At 44.0% G+C, this 19,590-nt stretch overlaps 1 long non-coding RNA gene across 14 annotated transcripts in view; it reads right to left on the bottom strand.

Moving 5' to 3' along the window:
* The window catches only part of LOC105076120 (uncharacterized), a 104,108-nt gene that overhangs the window by 33,513 nt on the left and 51,005 nt on the right, over positions 1-19,590 (bottom strand). For 9 of the 14 annotated variants that reach the window (XR_012506954.1, XR_012506964.1, XR_012506963.1 and 6 more), the window contains one exon: positions 5,083-5,212. The exons of 3 other annotated variants lie outside the window; for them this stretch is intronic. This is a non-coding gene — a long non-coding RNA (uncharacterized LOC105076120). 2 more of the 14 variants (XR_012506952.1, XR_012506960.1) reach the window with 2 other exon arrangements.

Raw genomic sequence — 19,590 nt, 5'->3', positions numbered from 1 at the left:
GTATTTGTGGCAAACTCTAATATATCCTGGATCTTCCTTTGCCACTTTTGGAACTGTCTCTTAGAGCAATCTGAGAAGCTGCCTCCTGGGCTCAGGTCTTCAGAAAGTCCGCCGAATAAAACATAGCTCTCAACTTACAGGTTGTACGTTTTATTTCAGTCGACAAAGGAAAGAAGCGGGGAGGGCAGGCAAAGCAGAGGAGGCAGGATGCGGGAAAGCGCACTGGCAGAAATAAGCAAGACAATTAACAAAGACCTGTCAGGCTGCAACTGATGATTTGTGTTGGGAAATAGCAGGTGTTAATATTGCAGGCTCTAAAATTAATCACCAGAAGGATTAATGCACAAGCAGAATCAGAGTGCTGTATATTCGACTGGGGGCAGAGAGTCCTGAAGTCTGTTCTTACTCCTTCCTTTCCTGTATGACCCAGAGCCATTCCATCACCTTGTCTCTGCTCTCCAAGGTAAACGCTTTGGTGATGGAGAACGTCCCCTGCACCTTATCTCAGAAAGAGGCCCCCTTGCAGGAGCTAGTTACAGAGTCTGAGATGAAAGGCACAGATTAGAGGAAAAAGGAAGCCTTCCACCCCCACCTCTTCCCATTGTTTAGATAAAGAAGCAGAGATACAGAGAGAAACACGAATGTGGCCAAGACCACACCTCTGTCCTGTCAGAGGCGCTGATGAAGGCCCTTAAAGTTCACGTGGGCAGCACCAGATTGAAAATCCGTTAAGAGACGATCAGGGCTTACTTAGGTCTGAATGTTGGGAGAGCCCATAATCTGGCAGCAGAGATGGGGTGGTGACATAACAAGTCGAGAACCAAGAAAGTGATGGTGGGCTGGATTCATCTTTTTTTTTTCCTGTTCCTTATGGTGTTTCAACATCTTTAATACCTTGCTGGCCAGGGAGAGACTGCCCCCAGCAGGGCTAGCAGATTCCTTAAGGTAACAAAGGGCTCCGGCAGGAACAAGTCTTCCATATGTAAAAGACCCAGTCCAGAGCCCACACTCCAAACCACCTCCTCTGTCCGGTTTGTTCCCGGAAGGAGATAATATTCCTCTGCCCTAATCACCCAGGGCCAGGGACTAGGCAGTGAGGGACAGCCCCTACGCCCCAAAGCCCCCCAAATTATTCAAACTAGCTAATCTTAAAATAGCTAGTTTGTCCTGCCCAGCCTTTCCTTTCCCATGGAAGCCCCAAAGTAAGGCTGTGGGCTGGACTTTCCCGTCACTCCTGTTTCTACCTCCTGATCGAAGCTGGCACTTGCCCACGTAGCCCCACATGGTGTGCTGTGCCCCCTTTATCTCAAGAAAAATAAGTAACAGTAACTCTCCTTTCAGTTTTCAGTTTCATTGGCTTCTCTGTGTCATCACTCAGTCACCTTTATAAATTCAGACCGGGGCACAGATCTTGAGACCAGACAACATTTTATCTTGAAATAGAAATTTACCTCCAAGGGATCCTCTCTGGAAAAAGATTACAGACAATCTCTTAGATCTGAATAGCCCCACCAGAATGACAGAGCAGGCTTACTATTTCCTGAGACCAATCATGGATTCATAATCAGCATATCAACTTTAAAATGGAAACATTAATAAAACATCTAAAATGGTATGAAAATGAGCATAATGCTCACATATATATGTACATATATATCACACTCATATATGCATATATATTTTTATATATATATTTTTATATATATATTTTTATATATATACAGTCACATTTTCTAATTAAAGCAAGTTCAAAAGACCCAAAAGGGTAGCAGACAGGCAGAAAAGTCATTTTATGTTAATTTGTTGAACATAATGACTAAACCTCTGTGGGATAACTTCAGCTTCCAAAAAAGTCAAATGTGATCAATGGTAGAAGCAGGAAAAATGTTGACTGTCAGAAATACAAAGAGAAATAAACACAATTAACATAATTCTGAAAACAAGTAGACAGTTTCAAATAGTTATGAAGTGGGTGGGATCACAGGCACGTACAGAAGCGATCACCTTGGAAAGGAAGGGGGCTCAGTTTTCTCAGGTAGAAGAATAAAGCAGAGAATGATGACAGGACAGAAATATCATGAAGTGATATTGCTCTGCCTTTTTTCCTTGGAAAAAGAAACTCTGACATTTTAGCTGGGAAAATGGCCATCTAGAGAAGACTGTATTCTTCAGACTAATGAGATCAGAGGACTAACTCCTGAGTAAATTGTAACATGATGTGTTGAATGTGATTTCTGGGGTGAGTCCTTAAACAGAAGGATATGCCTGTTTTCTTTCTTTTCCTCATCCTCCTTCTGGGAATATGAATGTGATGGTTGGATCTCAAGCAGCCATTGTGGATCCTGAGGATAGAGGCCACACCCAAGGTACAGGAGATTGCTGAGTTGGAAGGCATCTGGATTCCTGCGGATCATGAACATAGGGCCCTGACCCTCCCACTTCCTAACTATACATAAGAGAAAATAGACCTTATTCTGTTTGAGCTGCTCCCACTTGCAAGGGTGTTTCCTAACAAACACGAGGGTGAGGAATTTAATTATTTGATAGGGTTCACCTTGAAAGACTTGTCTTCTCGGCAAAGCAGAAAGTAAGATTATACACTGAGAGAAAAGAATGAGGAACTGATGAGATGAGGGCTTGTATATGGAACTAAAAGGAGTTTCCTGCTGAATGGAGTCCCCAGCTGAGAAGGAGGGCATGGATACTTATAAGACAGACCGTCTCATCTCAGTTTTCCACCAGAATGCACACCCACAATAATACTAGAAACAGGATGCAGACACTGAGGGGTTGTGTGTGCTTAGGGATGCTCGAAGCAGGCAAAACGGAAGAGTAAGGGAATAAGAAAAACTTGAGTGCCTGTAAAGGCACAGACAAAGGATAAGAGAACCCAAACAAAGAAGGAAAAAGAAGGGGAAAAATCGAAGGCTCAGGGTTACGATGAGGATAAAATCAGATACAGAGACAAAAGGAAGATGGCGTGCCAGTTGGCGGTGGTTAAAGTCATGAGCTTTCATGGTCAGGCAGGCATAAATCTGAACCCTAGGTCTTCCGTGTACTAGTTGGATTACTTTTGGAATATAATTTAACCCATCTGAGCCCCAATTCTTCATTCATAAAATGGGAATAAAAGTACCTCTGTGATAGGATTGGCCCTAGATCTTAGCATCGTGCCTGGCACAAAATAACTGCTCAAATAAAGAACAGGTATTGTGATCCAGTGAAGAGGATGTGTTTAAGGAGGAGAAGCTCAGAGTTTGAAATCTGAGAGGGTCGATAGCAGGGAACAGTAGAGGGCAGAGGAGGGAGCTCCACAGAGTCAAACTGGATCTGAGAATTCCAACTTCCTCCACCCCAGCACTTCCAGCTCTGCTAATACTCTGGTTTCCAACCTGGATTCCACACAACACTGTGATTGCTCAGATATGCCTCAAGGGATCCCACCAAGGAGAAGATGGAGACAGGGCCCTATGAGTGGGACCCCAGGACGCCGGGACCCCTGACCCCCTTCTCCACTCCAATCCGAGCCCATCTTCCTTTATAATTTTATGCATGTTTTATATTTTGGAATTCAGCACAAAATGTCATTCAGAAAGAGGTTTCCCATGCTAAAAGAAGACAGAAGAATAAGCAGGAAAAGAAGAAGAAAAAGAAGTCGAAGTGGTAATAGTAAGAGGAGGAGGAGTAATTTGCAAGCCTCAAGGCCAACACAGTTCTCTCCACTCCACGGTACATGTGCACCAGAGAACACCAAGGAAAACCCAGCTTATGGGCTCAGTCAGAGTCCCCCCAAGAAACAGACGACATACTCAAAAGGAGTACTTGAGAATTCTTTTCAGAGGTGTGACCAGAGTTCAGGGAAACCCTGAAGAGATGATGAAGTCCTCCAAGGCCAGCAATAGCGGGGAGCCCTTATCACTCCTAGACCTGAAGGGGCAAGTAGAGGGAGCGCAGAGAGATGCACGGGCCTGACTTGGCTGTGGAAGCTGCCAGCGGGCGTTCTGGCCTCCGGCGGAAGGATCCAGCCACCGCCATCCCATGGACCAGCAGGGAGGGAGCCAGGGGGTAAATTTCCTGGCCTCTCTCCCTCCCAACCCTCGGGTTTCCAGCTGGTTTGGCTTGCTGGCCAAATCCAACAGCAACCAGAGAACCAGGAGGCCCAATCAAGGCAGGTCACAGACGTCAGCCTTCCACGCAGAGCAAGGTGACACTGGAGGAAAGTGACTCTGTAGGGACGAGTGAAAAGGATCCAATACTGTGCATATTCGCTCCTTCTGCTAAAAATCCACTCTCCTGCCTCCCGATGCAAGTGCGCTCTGCTGACCCTCCCGGTGAGAAATTCTCCGTATCTGATGGCCAAACGAAAGGAAACACACGTGCACCAGGCTTCTCTTGACTTCTTGAACACTTGGACACTCACCGTGTGAGATATCCATGGCTTCATGAAAGATTCCCCCCAAAACTTAGCAGCCAAAAACGGTGAGCATTTCTCATGCCACAGTGTCTAGGAGTCAGAAATTTGGGAGCAGCTTAGAGAGGTAGTTCTGGCTCAGAGTCTCTAAGGAGGTTGCTGGGAAGTTGTCAGCGAGGGCTGAGGTCATCTGAGGGCTTGGTGAAGCTGGAGAAGCCACTTCCAAAATGAGTCATTCCCATGGCTCTTGGCAACGGACCCCTCTCTGAAGGCTAGCTTTAGTGTCCTCATGACGTGTGTCAGCTGGCAGACCCCAGAGTGAACAAATCTGAAAGACAGAGACAGACAGACAGACAGACAGACAGACAGGCAGGCAGGCAGAGGCAGAGACAGAGAGAGCAAGGGAAAAGCCACAAGACGTTTCATGATCCAGTCTCTGGAGTCTAGACTCTGGAATCAGAGCCATCATGACTCTTGACTTATTCTATTCTTTACAAGCAAGTCAGCAAGTCGAGCCCACATTCAGGAAAGGGCGTAGGGGAGGATGGTGGAGACGAGGCTCTACCTCTTGAAAAGAGGAGAATTAGAACTTGTGCACATACTTTTAAACCACCACACCCACGTTGACCTGTCCCCATGAGCCTTCATGTTGTACATCTTGCTAATCCCACCTGCCACAGATCATGGTGTTCACGCACCTTCCACGTGGAGAGGTAAGAGGCATGGTCCCCCTGGTCCCTCTGCAGCAGGTGACCTAGAGGCACCCAGCAAGACTCCACAAAGAAATGGGGACTCCAAGAACTGCAAGAAAATAAAAGCCAGTGGCACAGCCGTCTGCCCTGACTGGTTAAAAAAAAAATTATAATGAAAAGTGTGCTTGATTTCTGCTCCTCCCCTTTCTCAAAAAAAAAAAAAAGCATTGCTAAACATAATAGCTGGACAGTAAAACAAAACATGTTGAAAATGATTCTGCTAAGAAGTTCAGACAACTTTTGAGTCAGAGCCCGCACAGCACCATGAACCCTACAGGCTTGCGGTGATTTGGGTTTGTTTGTCTGATGGTTTGTTATAGAAAGGGGTAAGGGAGCAAGAGAGTCGTCTGCCCAAAGGAAAACACAACATTTTGAAAAATAAAATGTCAGAGCTTTTTTGTGGAACAAAGAGATTTAGATTTATTGATAAAGACTGAAGTTTAAAACATTTCCAAACAGGAACATACTTGGTATTTGTCTTCAAATCTCACGTTATTTGCAGTTACAACGGAAATGCTGATAGCACTCCCAAGCACTCAGAAACTGATTCTCACACGTTTACTTACAGCTTCTGGTAGTTTTATGAGTTTCTGGTAAATACGATGTCTGTCTTTTCTCCAGCTTCTACACATTTATTTGCCAGACTGAAATAAAGATAATCACAGGCTTCATTCTTTCCTTGTGACAGATGTATAAAACAGACATCACACAAGCATAACGATGCAATCTATACATTCAGCAGGGTCTGTGTTCCTGCCATATGTTCGTGTATCGCCTGGTGTCGGGCATAAATGGTTCTGATCACACTTACGTGGAATCTCAGTGTTGTTGTGGTGTCATCCTAGCATAGGAGCGACCTTGTAAGGTCATTCCCTTCCCATCCCATTTGAGATACACTCCCATGCCCCCACATACCTCCTTGTTAAAAACCTAAAAAAAAAGAAAGAAAACCTCCAACCTCTTCTAGTAAACCTTTTTTTTTTTTTCAATCAGTTTACGGAGGAAGATTCTTATTTTTGGTACCTTGGAAACTGTTTCCAAGAATGCTGGCATTTAACCTTTCAGCTTCAGTCAAGGCTTTTGTAATGTGACTAGACATACCCTAATTTGTCTTTGTGGGCATTTAGCCATCTGCATGTCAGATTTTATTTAAGGAGAGGCCACTTAGAGTTTGATATAACTCTCATGCTAAGAGTGCCCGGAAGCAGGTGGACAATTCCCTGACACCGGACTCAGAAGTCGCAAGTGCCGATATCATAGCATCATCTTTCATTGTGACTGCCTTCCTGATGAGTGGAAGGTCATTTTGTGCCTCCATGTCTCCCTGTCTGTCACTGTCACACATAAATGGGGAGGCCAATCTTTGATTTCCCCCTGGCAGATGTCTAAGCAAAGAGAGGTTAAAAGAGGCCAAAGCTAAGAAATGTCCCCAAATTAATTCTTTCTGTGCATACCCTCCCTCCCTCCATTAGTGTATCTTCTTTGAGAATGCTCTTGGCCTCCTAGGAGGCCAGTTCCCAAGGTTTATTATCCTGCCTTCTTGAAAGCTGTTAAGTAAGGAAGCAGGGAAGCCAAACTCCTCTGCTCCCAGTGAGACAACACTAAGGTGTAACTTACCTTTCCCTGGAAATCTTGCTGAAGACTCCAGCCTGAGACCACATGCTCCCTTAGCTTCCTCCCTTTCCTTGTCCTACTCCCCCACTCTCTCCCTCATCTCCCTGGGAAGCCTTACTGAATAAAACGCTTGTACAGGAATTCCCATTTCTGGGTCTGTTTCTGGGGGACCCAACCTAAGAAATAGCCAAATCCAGAAAAGCAATCATACTAACAAAACTCTCAGAAAGAGTTATATCTTCCTTAAAAAACTAAAAATAGAGTTACCATATGATCCAGCAATCCCACTCCTGGTCATGTATCTGGAGAAAATTCTCATTCAAAAGGATACATGCACCCCAATGTTCATAGCAGCACTATATACAACAGGCAAGACATGGAAGTAACCTAAATGTCCATCGACAGAGGACTGGATGAAGAAGTTGTGGTATATATCTACAATGGAATACTACTCGGCCATAAAAAAGAATAAAATAATGCCATCTGCAGTGACATAGATGGACCTGGAAATCATCATTCTAAGTGAAGTAAGCCAGAAAGAGAAATAAATATACCATGTGATATCACTTACATGTGGAATCTAAAAAAATGACACAAATAACTTACTTACAAAACAGAAACAGACTCACAGACATGGAGAACAAACTTACTGTTACCAGGGGAGAAAGGGGAGAAAAGTGGGGAAGTGAGGGATAAAATGGGAGTCTGGGATTAGAGGATACAAACTACTATATATAAAATAGATAAACAGCAAGGTCCTACTGTATAGCACACAGAACTATATTCAATAGCTTATAATAACCTATAATGAAAAAGAATATAAAAAGTATATATATATACACATACATATATTTAACTGAATCACTTTGCTGTACACCAGAAATTAACACAACATTGTAAACCTACTACACTTCAATAAAAAAAAAAAAGTGTTCTATCCAGTAGGTACCATCAAGAGTTTCCAAGTTAAGACAGAACTTTTAGCCTTCGAAGTCTAAAAGGAGCTGGTAGAAGAAATCATTTAATATTTGTTGAATTTCCAGGGCTCTTCCAAAGACCTCTTGTACTGTGACCATCACTGCCAGTGATGTCCAGATGGTTTAAAGGAGAGAAAAGCAGTAATTTGATATGCCCTATGGGTTTCAGTCAAGATAGGTGAGGTTATGCAATAGTTACAAGCACAACCCACTGTCACTGGCTAACAACAAAAAACGGTTTATTTCTCCCTGACACTCTGCAAAACCAACATGGGTTATCAAAGAACTCTGTTATTGAGGTCACTCAGGGACCCAAGCTGAGAACAGTACCATCCTGGCCTTTACGGCCACGTTCAGCGCAGCAGGGGAAAGAGTACATGGTGAAGCACACCTTGGTCCTCAAAGCTTCTGCCTAGAAGCGACATGGATCACTTCTGCTCATATTTCATGGGCTAAGGCAAGTCACATATCCACGACTAACAGGAAGTGACAGGAAAGTGAATTCTGCTGTGTGCCTGGAAGGACAAGAACCAAAATATTTGTGCCAGCCCTCACGATTGATCATGAGATCAATTTCTTAAATATCAACCAGCAGCACCTTGAGAAACAAGGCATGGACTGCTTCTAAAAAACAAGCCAGGCACATGACAACTTTGAGCTGCTCGAGTTCCTAGGAGATTCATTCATTCGATAAACATTTGCTAATATCTTCTCTAGACAAGGGATTTGCTTAGGCTTGGAGGCAGTAGAACGTCATGGCACTGGCCACATGCTCTGGAATTAACAAAGTGTGTGTCCCAGTCCCAGATCTGCCACTTTCTAGCTGCACAAGCTCAAAGAAATTACCTTCCTGACTCAGTTTTGCTATCTGAAGAATGGAGACAATAACAGAAGATATCTTACAGAATTAAGAAGGCAATTAGAAATTATAATGTATGCAAATAGCCAAGAAATGTTATCTTTTTTTTATTATTTAGCATTTCTTTTTTCTTCTTTTTAACTGAAGCACCATCAGTTACAATGTGTCAGTTTCTGGTGCACAGCACAATGTCCCAGTCATGCATATACATACATATACTCATTTTCATATTTTTTCTCAAGAAATATAAACTCTTATCTTCATTATTATTCCAAAGATAAATGAAAAATGGTACCCACCCTGGAGACGCTCGCTCCTAGTAATAGGATATGGCTTTCAACTCATTTCAGCTCTGTTTGAAAGATATTAGTGAGGACCTACTATGTGAGGGGCACTGGACTGGACACTGTGGCATAAGAATGAATCAGGTCCTGTCCCTGCCCTTTAAAAGTGTGGTGGGTGGGATTTGGTGGGTGAGACAGAAACAGAAACAGATCATTTCAGTGTTCTTTGAATGACAAGATGGAACGCAAAAGAGGAACATTTAGCCTAAGCAAGAATAAACAGGCAGCTTTTTGAAGGAGACCTTTTCCTGGGGTGCATTTTAAATGTGCAAAATCAGTTACACTTTAACTCAAGCTTAGCAAAGAAAGCTTCCAAGCCCCAGGTCTCCCAGAATGCCTCCCTCCCGCTGTCGGTGTTTGGCAGGTGTAGCTGACGGCAAGAGCGACTCCCAGCCACCCTGCTCTCATCCTCGATTCAGACTCTCAGATGCCCTGTTCCACGGGACTGCCAGTCAAAATCTGAGAAGGATACGCCAAGGGCAAACATCCACTGAAGGCGGCCCTCGTCTGCCCTAATGAAATCCTGGATTCTCCCCACAAAGTGAATTGTCATTAACAGATGAAACATCTCAAAACAGCCACAGCCTTCATGTCGCCGGAGTTCTGTGAGCAATTCTGCACAGATCTACGACCCTGTTTTAGCCATGCTGGGGGAGACTTTTTTTAAATTTCTTTTCCGTGATTCATCTGCTCTGGGGAACACAAAACCTCTGACTACATTAAAATGAATATTGGTCACTTTCAGTTCCGTGGATGGCTTATCTCTTAACCCAGAAAGACTAACTTCAGTTTTCCCAATGACAACAGTCAGACAGAATGAGATTAAGATCAACAGACGAGACACCTCCGAGAGAAATGAGGCATACTTTTCCATATTTAAAAGAGAAGACACATATGTTATAAACGTAAAGCCAGAGGGCCCTGTTTATATTTGCAATCCACTTGAAAAAGATGGTTTCTGTGGCAGCGGGAAATGTCAGGGTTTTTTCAAAGGAGCTACTGAATTTACAAAGATTCGCTCACTGCATTAGAAGTCTCTCTTCTTCTTTGATAATACGCCAGCTTTGATGAATTTGGGGTGATTTATGCCACAAAGCTTGTTCTACCATGTTCAAGAAGACACATGGAAGGGGTTTGCACTTTCTTCGCAACAAGTGGGTTCCTTACCAGGGCACTCGCCTGGAGATGTGTAGACATCCGTATGGAAAGGAAGGGACAGGATTAATTAATTCCATTAGACAAGAAACAGTCAGCATTTGTGAGCGACAAGGGGCAACAATCTGCCATTGATGTTTTGAAAGGATGCAGTTTAAGAATTTCTACTCAGGAGGCCTGCTGATATGCTGATAAAATGAACACCTGCATAATTGATCATTATTCTTGTAATCAAAAGAGGAAAGAAACATTTACTCTATCTTTTCATTGTTTGTGATTGTAGCTAGTGGACTTGGCATCCATCAGAGGCTAGAAATGCTAACTTATTACCTTCAAATGTGTACTGTTTCAGCAAGCAGGTGATTATAGTCACTAAGGGTCCATTAGCTGAGAAACAGCATCCTAGGAGCATGAGATCTTGGGTGGAGCAGTCTCCACTGGAAGGGAAAGGCAGTTTTGAGGAGGTGGGAGAGGATGCAGACAGGGGAGAAAGAAAAGAGCATTCTCAGAAAAATAAATAACCGTGAGTGGCCAAAAAATGGAGAGGAGACAAATCTAAGCAATTGCCAGATCTCTCTCCCAACCCAGACTTAAATGTCAAACTGCCTGTAGGAATTCTCCATTGAGATGTCCTTTCAGCAACTCAGGCTCACGGCCAAACAGAGCTTTTCAGCCCTCAGGCAGCACTGGCTTCTTTCCCTGTGCGTGCAGCTCAATGAAGGCACCACCATCCACATGGCCAACAGAGCTGGAAACCGGGTGGTCGTCCCAGACCCCGCCCTGTGCCCTCTCCTGCTCCTCACTGTTTCTAACGCTCTGCACTCCCCAGTGGGCACAGCCTGCAGTCCCACGTCCTGCCTTAGAAGATGCCACCCCGGTGCTCCCACGCATGGTCTTCCCCTTCCATCCATGTCCACACTGGTGCCAGAGTGCCCTTACTACATGCAAATGCAAACGCCTTTGAGGTTCCGCTCTTACTTCCCCAGTGGAGCCCCGTGGTTTTTGGAATAGTTTAAAATCTTGACGTTAGTAATCAAGGCTTGTCACAGTCCAGTCCCTGCCTGGCTCTCCATCCTCCCTTCTCAGCAACTACCTCTGTCCCTCTCTACAAGCACCATTTCCTCTGCACAGTGACTGCTCCACATCACCCTGAACACGCTCTTCTGTTTCACAGTGGCTGCCTTCGGACAAAACCCGATGGCCAGTGACTGAGCAGGTTGTGCTCCGCTGCTGGGGGCGGGGTGAGCTGTCCCAGCATCAAGCATGCTTACCTGACACCCACTGAGACAGCTCAGAAGTGGAGTCATTGGGCCTCTGAGACCACAAACTCTGAACGAGAGCCATACACATACGGTTTCGTTCAGCTCCTGCTCCTCTGTGTTTCACTTTGTCGTGGTGAATTGCGTGGAGCCAGGGGCCATCAATCATTCTGTGGACAGAGCAGCCGCGTGGCTACCAGTTAGACAGCGTGCATGTGCTCGGTTCCATTCTCACTTCAGCCTCACGACAACTCCGTGGGTTATTATTCCCATACCTTGGATGAGAAAAATGCTCTGAAATACGGAAAGGAAGCAATATTGGTCCCTTTTCCCTAGGAGCAGCTCATCGTGTCCTGAGGAGAGAACGCCAACTCCAGACCAAGCCTCTCTGCTTGCCTTTTCTCCCTCAAATTTAAAAATTACAAAGAATTGGCCTCAGGCACGATCCAGCCTTGTCCAGGGCAAAACAATCAGCGCTTGGTGAGAGCTACAGAAAGAGAGCACTATCTTAGATTTCCTATTCTAACCAGGGCACCTGCACCAACAAAGAAAGGAAAAGTCTTTCCTCTTTAAGAGAGAAATTTCATTATATAAACGTGCGAGCGCACACGTTGCCTCTTTGCAGACTTACCTGCAATAGAAACATGTTGAAAACAACCCAGATGTGTATTAATAGAAGACTCACTAAATCAGCTGTTAAAAAAAGAATGAGCTATATATTGATAGAGAAACAAATTCAATAGAAGGAGGACAAAAGCAAGTTGCAGAAGAAAAATGCTACCTTTGAGTCAAATGAGGGAGAAATATAAGAATGTATGTTGATGTTTGTTTGAATACGCATAAAGAAACTAACAACAGTGGACACCTGGAAGAGACTGGGTTGAGAACTGGGTGTTTGAGGGACAGAAGTAAGAGGGAATTTCCTTTTTATATCTTTTAAAATATTTCACTTAAACCACATGTCTTATAAATGTATTATCCATTCAAAAATTAAATGAAAAAGAAAGATCTTTCCCATTAGTACACCCTTTTAGTTTGAAAAGCTATTTCATATGTGTCACCTCACTGAATTCTCACAATTCTGTGAGATGTTACTATTCCCACTTTACAGATAAGAAAACCAGTCTTAGATTTTACTAAGGACTTACTTAGTCATTAAATAACCTGGAATGGGGTCAATATTAAAGTCGTAAAGACAGGGCCACAGCTGACCGTGATGGTGGACCTTCCCATCAGGCCCTCTGTTTGGCAGCATCCAGCAAGGACCCGGCAGCCTAAGCCCGGGGGAACCCACAGTGTTTCGTTTTGTGAGAGAGTTTACCATTCTCCTCCTCCCACACTGCTACCTGCAAAGGATGCCAGAGAAATCTAACCTTGAATTTAAAGAGTTACCTTGCACTGCAGCATAAACACCTCTGAGAAGCTCGATCCACTTGTATTGGGTACCGTGCTTTGGTTTCAAGTGTGGGAAACCAACTCTGGTAGCTCACTCTGGGTAACTTAAGTGAAACCAGTTTAATCATTGGTAGGGTGCAACAGACATCCTTGATCAGGGCTTCTGGCCTCATTCCTGGCCACCACCTGAGCAGATCAGATCCTGTAACTTTCCTGTCTTTGTCAAGCACTGATGAACAGTGTTTTCTTCAGGCATAAGCAGTGCAGTCAATTCTCTAGCGTCAAGGAAGGGGGTCTCCCATCCCTATTTGAGCTTCTGTGCACCCACACTCAGGGCAGGCCCACAGATCTATAGGCAGCTGTAGGGTGCGGTGAGGAGGGTGTGCTCTGTTCTCCCACCTTCCTCCGCCCTCTTCCTGTCCACACTGCTCTGCTTCTGGTTCTCCAGGTCAACACAGCAAGGAAAGACAAGTAAAAGGGCAGAGGTCCGTGTGGCAGATATTCAAATGTGCCCCTCTTGCTGGGGGGGAGCTTTTGAGGGTGTCCTGATGACCCTCCCGCAGGTACCTCCATGCAGCTCAGTCCCATGATTCCTGTTAGCCCTACCAGACTCCCCACAATGCTCGATTTTGTTGTGTCTCCTGGTCCAAGCAGATAGCCGTCTGGGATGGAGGAACTCCAGGAAGGCTCTGACCCAGCTACTCACAAGGACCGATGGCCTCCTGAAACCATGATGTGTCAACCCCAGGGAGCCCTCTCCTTACCCTGCTGCCAGCCCAGCTCCACCCAGTCACTGTCTCTGTCACTTCCACCCCAAATCCTAAGGGGCACCTCAGGCTCTCCTGGGGACTCTTTCATACCCTCCCTTTAGGAGGAACAAGGGGCGGGCTTATGACATCCTATACTATGGCTGTATCTAAAGGAGTTTTCTTGACTTCTCTCATGACGCAGCAGGCAGGAGGAGAGGTTAGGAAGTCTCATAACCACAAACACTCAGGATCCACAAATCCACAAACTATATTTATTTCTGTTTTTAAAAATTGGGCCATTAGAACATCATTTTGTAACCACCCTGCAAGCTCCAGTGAATTGATTAGTCTGGGCATTGAGCAACAACAGTGCTGACATCACACACACACACACACACACACACACACACACAAAGAGCTAAACACAGACATTATGTGGCTCTTGGTGATGAAACACACCACCACCTATAGCCTTGCCAAAGGAATTGAAGCTGCATCCAACCAAGCCTCTGGGTCCAGCTGCCAATTTGCTGGAAACCAGAAGAACATGTCGAACTGTGCCTTGAAAATGCAATCAGCAAAATCCAGACTATGGGAAATTCTGCAGATTAAGTAGTCCAACAGATAAAGTGTAAGAATAAAAGAGATGGAGAAGAAACCTCTAAATTTAAAGAGATGTAAAGACTTATCAATTTTTCTTATTGGCCAAGACTAAACTACAGTGTCTGCAGATGCACACTTAGGTGATAAAACAATTTTAAAAAAAAAAGCAAAAACCTGATTACTCTAAAGTTAGGCTTCATTTAGAGGAAGAAGCCTGCATTGGGATGGGAACATATGGAGGACTTCTTGATTATCTGGCAGAATTCTACTTCTTGATCTGGGTCGTGGTTAAAGGGATGTTTGCCTTATAATAATTCACTAAGCTTAAAGTTTTGGTTTGCTGGATCTATGTCTTATTTTATAACAAAAAAAAAGTGTGCAAAGAAAGAAGACTAGAAAGAGCATATAGGAAAGAAATTTTAAAACAATTTCTGTCCCTTTTGTGGTCGGCAGAATAATGCTACCTCAAAGATGTCCACATCTTTGCACCCAGAACCTGTGAATATGCCACCTAACATGGCAAAATAGACTTTGCACATGTAATTAAGTTACAGATCTTGTCATGGAGAGACTGTCTTTGATTATCCAGGTGGACTTAATATAATCACGGGGTCATCATTCACTTAGAAGTGAAAATGGGAGACAGTAAATCCACAATCAGATGTGATGTGAAGATGAAAGCAGAGGTTGGAATGATGCAGTTGATGGCTTTGAAGATGGAAAGGGTCATGAACCAAGGAATGTGGGCAACACATAAAGGCTGGAAAAAGCAAAGAAACAGATTCTTTTTAGGGCCTTGGGAAGGAACACAGCTCTGCTGACACCTTGGTTTTGGCCAAGTGAGACCCACTGGACTTCAGGAGACCTTCAGGACTATAAGATGATAAATGTGCAACGTCTCAAGCTACTAAATGTGTGATAATTGGGCACAGCAGAAAAAGAAAAGCAGTACTGTCTTTCTTCCCAAGGCAGGAGGTAGTAGAAGGGCTCAAGTTCATGAAACTAGTGTGGCTTTGTGGAGTGTGTGTGTAAATATTGTTTCTCAGCATTGTCTTCAGCCAACACTCTCAGATAACAGGAAAAGTCTCCTTGAAATCTGTTTTATTAGGCAAAAAGAAAAACAAAAATTCTTAGAAATGTTAGGGTGGGGGAAGCACAACCTAATAGCTGTGAGTTATGTTTTATTCAGGGGACTTACTGAGAACTACAGCCCAGGAGACAGCCACTCAGATAGATCTGTTCCAGACAGGTAAGGAACTCTACCAAAGAGGTAAAGGAGGAGCCAGGATACACAGGAGTTTTGCGGGGGGAAAAAAATGTGGTTGAACATCAAAAGACTACTGCTAATCATAAAAAATAAATAAAATAAATAAAATAAAATAAAATAAAATAAACCAAACACCTCAAGTTAATGATTTTAGTGCTTTTCTATATGAGAAGATGCAAGAGTCTGGGCTCATTCAAATTATTCCTTTGATACGCATCTTAACTATCCAGGGCCAGAATCCTGTTTCTCTCCATCCTGAATTCCCCTTCAGGGGCACCATCAAGGTGGCTACAGTGGCTGATGGCTTGATGGTGGGCAACATTTATTTCTTGGAATGGCAGGCAACATTCCCTCTCCACAGCACCTCGTTTCGGAGGCATTTTATGACCAATTTGTCCCATGTCCCTGGGAAGTCTCATTCCTAAATCAGGCAAGGATCCTGTTGCTAGCAGAACAAGGGTGGAGACCAGCTCTCTCTGCTGGGAATGGGGTGCATGGCAGGCAAAGGTGGTAGAGCGGTCCAGCCAAGGCATTTCCCAGGAGAGGAGAGCAGGGTGGACTATGGAAGTGAGGGGGATGGAAACCTCAGAAGGGAGACAGTGAAGTCCCCCAACCTCTCCTGCTCGCTTCCGGCTAGTGTAGGCAGGACTCACCTCTATAGTTCACCTTTGCAACAATTCAACCCAAGGATGTAGATTTCTGACCAGAGTTGGGGGTGGGGGGAAGCAACTTTCTTAATATAGTAATTACACTAATACAATAAAAATATATATGGTTGCTTCTCTCTCCTAGGTAGGGCCATTAGCTTTTCACTGTCTCTTGCAAGTTGCCACTCCTAGTCCTTCGCAGCACCACCTAGAAAAACTGAATGATGTATTTTAATATTGCTCTAGGCACAGTTTGACCTTTAAATCGCATTATTTAAATATTAATGACATAGCAGGAAAGCAGCCTACTGACAGGTGTTATACAAGTCAGACAAAATAGGACACTAAATCTGCGAGCGCCTTTGAAACGCCCATTAGAGATAATGAGATCTAGGCTTGGATTTCCACACAGTGTCCAGTACTGGTTGGCTCCACATCCAGCCAGAATAAATTAACTGAACTCTGGGTTTGAAGGGAAAGAAATCGTCCTTCTTCCCTCAAAATGCCGTTTAATAACTTGTGCAGCTCCACGGGAGGATAATGGGAAAGAAACTATTTGTTTCTCAGACCTGAAATGAATGCCGCATTCTTCCAAGAGCTGAGTTCCACACTGCTGGACGAGAGTTGCTGCCTTGTGTTGCAAAACATTTCAAATAGACTCTCCCCTCTGTCCACATCTTCCTCCTGGCTGGCTTGACAGCACCAGGCACTCCCAAGTTATATTATAGGGTTTGGGAGATCTTTTAGTAGGAAATTGAGGCATCACAGGGTGTAAGGACTTATCCTTCTAAAGTACCCAATAAACCAAGGGCATCTCAGCTCCCCTCTCTTTTACCCCAGGCCAGCATTTCCTCAACCTCAGCACAATCATCATTTGGAGCTCGATAATTTGGTGCTGTGAGGGGCTGTCCTGTGCACTGTAGGATATTTACCAGCAATCTTGGCCTCTTTCCACTAGAATCCAGTGGCACTCCCCAGCTGTAGTTCCCACAACTGTTTCCCAAAGTTGCCAAATGTCCCCAGCAGAGGGGCAAAATTGGCCCCAGTTGAGAACCACCGGCCTCGGCAAATATATTAAATATATACCTCAGTGTCTTTTTTTTCTTGGAAAATATTTTTATTTTGAGTAAGATGTCTTCACTGAAATTTCTTTCTTTTTTTTTTTAATTGAAGTACAGTCAGTTACAAAGTGTCAGTTTCTGGTGTACAGCACAGTGTCCCAGTCATGCATATACATACAGACATTCATTTTCATATTCTTTTTCATTATAGGTTATTACAAGATATTGAATCTAGTTCCCTGTACTATACAGAAGAAATTTGGGGCTTTTTGTTGTTGTTTTTAAATCCATTTTTATATATAGTGGCTAACATTTGCAAATCTCAAACTTCCAAATTTATCCCTTCCCACCCCCTTTCCCCTGGTGACCATGAGATTGTTTACTGTGTCTGTGAGTCTGTTTCTGTTTCGTAGATGAGTTCTTTAGTGTCTTCATGTTGCTCCACGGCTGTTCAAAACCCTCACTTCAGAATCCAACAGCCTGGACAATTCACCTGCTGATTAAAGTTGACATATTCTTCACGGTGCTCTAGACCAGAAAAGGGAATTAAAATTGCAATGGAACATAAGAGACCAGGAGGATGACTCTGAGTTAATCACCTTAGACTGAAATAAGAGAAGAAGTTCCTGAGTTCTAGGGGACTTCTGTCTGGAGCCATGCTGGATCCGACATGCTGTAGTTTTAACACCCATTTAAAACTGAGTCTGACTCTACTTATTTTAGAAATCGTATTTGTTGATCATGGGACACATGCAGTGAGCCATGGTAAAGACAATCTGGTGGGCGTATCTTCATATTTGATTTGGCTCAAGTTAGATATTTCCTAATACTTGTAACTGTGCTAGGATACTAATAATATCACTCAGAATAATCCAAAAAGCCATGCAATGGTCCCAGCCTTCTGGAGTATATAGCCTGAGAACTTAAATCTATAAGAAGCTGCAGAGAAAAGTCCTGCTGAGTGCAGAAAGTAGCATCACCAATGAATCAACCAGGGACTGAGAACTTGAGCACCCACTGGGCACTGTGATGCCCACAGACAGGCATCTTTCCAGTGATGCTCAAAGGGGTGCTCAAAATTGTAAGCCGGACCCTCATTATAAACTTGCAAGTTATTTTTCTTGCTGTCGCCATTAGCAGAATATATTCAGGAATACACACAAAAACAGCGTCAGCTGAAGATCTACTAATGGTGACAGCAAGAAAAATAACTTGTAGGTTCATAATGAGGATCCGGTTTACAATTTTGGCTAACCCAAGTGGAGTTTTATGCCAGACACCATTTCATTAAACCACTGGTACATTTGATAAAAAGAAAATGTATGTGACTCTCTCAGAGCACAGCGGAACAGACAAGACTTGACCATCACAGTGAGATCTCGGTCAACCTATGTTCCTGGGCTGCTTCACACAATCTAACCTCCAACTCGAATCTCAGAATGTGGCCCCCAGACCAGCAGCACCAGCAGCACCTGGGAGCTTGTTAGACATGAAGATTCTCAGGCGCTGCCCCAGGCGCACTGACTCAGAGACTCTGGGTGGAGCCGAGAAATCTGCCTAACAAGCCCACTAGGTAACGCTGATGCAGCTACTGTTTGAGACCCGCTGACCTAGACAATGAGTCTCATGGAGAAATGAAATCAAAGCCTAAGTCGCAAAATTGCTCATTTTTCTTACTACTAACAAACTTTTTCCAGGGCTCTTTGCATGGAGTATTACCCAACATTATTAGCATAGACTGTGTTGTCTGTAGGTGGATTAGGCAAAGAACAAAGCATAATCCACAGAATCCTAGTCTCTCCTTCCCCCGTGAAGGTCCTGAATGACATGAGAATCTGGCTAACACCCACCAAATCTAGGAAATTCTGAGCATCTTGGCACCTTCCTCTTTATCCCTCATACGCATTATTAGAGACCATATGTTATTTAATCAAAAGATCACATTACCCTGGGTAATGTTCATGAGCACCAGCAAATATTTCACTTACAAGCTGCCACAGTTAATTATCTGGAAAAATATAAATACTCGCATTTGGCCAAATTCCTTGTACCTCCTCCCTCTGTGTCTCTTCTGCAAACAGCAGCCCCAGCCAGCTGTCCCATTGCTTTTGCAAACAAAGCTCTTAAAACGCAGACCTACTGGCTTTTAGAAGAAAAAAAAAAAAGTCTGTTTCTAGTTGGCAATACATCATTGTGAATGAATATGGGAAATAAGGCCAGGGCTCATCGGGGAGGCTGCAGGTTTCTGACTGAGGTGAGAAAGAACGCAGGCTGGCATCGGGTGCAAACACCCCAGGAAGGCTCGGAGGTTCCGTGCAGGTAGGCTCTGCAGCCAGACTGATAGTGTCAAATCCCAGCTCTGCCCCTCAGGCCCCCTCCTTGTCAGATGAGGAAAACAGAGTCATTGAGGATTACATGAGATAATCCAAGTAAAGCTCTTAGCCTGGCATATAATAAGTCCTCAGTACATTTCAGCTATTTTATTACAGTTTTGTGA

This window comes from Camelus bactrianus, chromosome 5 (assembly GCF_048773025.1).
Source record: "Camelus bactrianus isolate YW-2024 breed Bactrian camel chromosome 5, ASM4877302v1, whole genome shotgun sequence".
Taxonomy (NCBI): Eukaryota; Metazoa; Chordata; class Mammalia; order Artiodactyla; family Camelidae; genus Camelus; species Camelus bactrianus.
The sequence above is the reverse complement of the archived record's forward strand: the minus strand, read 5'-3'. Positions and strand labels throughout refer to the sequence as shown.